The sequence below is a fragment of the Lactuca serriola genome, chromosome 3 (genome assembly GCF_051521515.1).
Source record: "Lactuca serriola cultivar US96UC23 chromosome 3, Lser_US96UC23_V15, whole genome shotgun sequence".
Taxonomy (NCBI): domain Eukaryota; kingdom Viridiplantae; phylum Streptophyta; class Magnoliopsida; order Asterales; family Asteraceae; genus Lactuca; species Lactuca serriola.
The window spans coordinates 139,544,057-139,545,712 of NC_136410.1; positions in this window are offsets into that span (position 1 = coordinate 139,544,057).

The window sequence follows — 1,656 nt, forward strand, 5'->3', positions numbered from 1 at the left end:
GCATCGTTTTGCGTGCCAGAAATACCCCGAAGCCCTGGTATCATACTCTAGTCCCGAGATCCCGAAGATCCCAAGAAGTGCGGTTCCCGAGCCGAAGCTCTGCCCGCGAGAAGTTTGATTTTTGAAGAGATCTTCCAGATCTGCTGAGGATTACTACTTCTGCAAGACGTAGTGTTGTCCGATCATCTTCTGATCAAGTGAGTGTATACTATCTTTCATAAACACGATAATAATACAAGTATGGTTTGAGTGTATTGAGTATATTGTTGTTTATATGTTTGAGTGTATGCTACCTTTCATAAACACGATAATAATACAAGTATGATTTGAGTGTATTAAGTATATTGTTGTTTATATGTGTGAGTGTGTAGTTACTTTCTTCTAACACATAAATATGAAGTATTTTCTATGAAATACGTGTTATGTGCTTATATGTTATTTGTCTATTTGAGATGGGCATGGAAATTGGAGTTTTATACAGGTGTTAAATGATTTAAACTGTGTAAGCATTTATATCTACAAAATTGTTGGGTAGAACATTGGTAGATGGAATAGTTGGTGACTATGGAGTTAGCGCCTATTGTATAAACATTGGCAACGATGTGACTTCGTGTCTATTTGATGAACCTTGGCGACTATGGAGTTAGCGCTTGTTGAGTAAACCTTGGCGACTATGGAGTTAGCGCTTGTTGAGTAAACCTTGGCGACTATGGAGTTAGCGCTTGTTGAGTAGACCTTGGCGACTATGGAGTTAGCGCTTGTTAAGTGAACTTTGGTGACTATGGAGTTAGCGCCAGATAACTATGGATTTAGTACTTGATAAATAAGCTTTGGCAGCAATGGAATTCGTGCCAAATTCCTTATGAATAAATGAATGAAGGATAGTTGGTTCTTAGGGTAAAACCTTAAGAAGATAATGGGGATGGGTAATTGGGTTGATTGTTTGCTGATTACATATAATAATTATATTATTGTGGGTTGAAAACCCTATATGCTCACCAGGCTCCCAAGCCTGACCCACTCAGTTTTCTTTTCATTACAGGTAATGGCACAAGGGTATAAGTTGGAGGACTTGACAAGAGATTTTGGATTATAGATCAGTAGTTGAATAACTATTGTAAGGTCTATTTTATATTGTTTATGCTTTTGGTCTGTAACGAACATGACATCCCGAGTTTTTATTATTTAATGAAAATACATTCTTTTCGAGAAATGTTTTGATAAATGGTTATCATATTTTATTTTGGGAACAAATTCCGCAACCGTTTTCTTTAAACGATCACTCTGATTTATAAAACAAAGCATAAACAAATCGGTCTTTTCTGGCCGTGAAATTGGGGATGTCACAGTTGATATCAGAGCATTAGTTTAAGCGAACTAGGAATATGGATTTATTTCTAGACTTAAACTTAGAAATGCTAAGCAATGATTGTGAGTTGAGTGTGTCCATTATATTTTAGGTAGTACACCTAAATTGACACAGGCACTATTTTATTTTAGGAAAATTGCCTAAAATGCTATTATGTGCTAATTGTTATATGTTTGCCATATATGATGTTAATTGTTCGGATCTATGGTCTGTTGCCGACCGGATCTGGAAACCTTATGTGTTTAGGATTCTAAGCGTGCGTCTACGATATTAGAACTAACATGTAA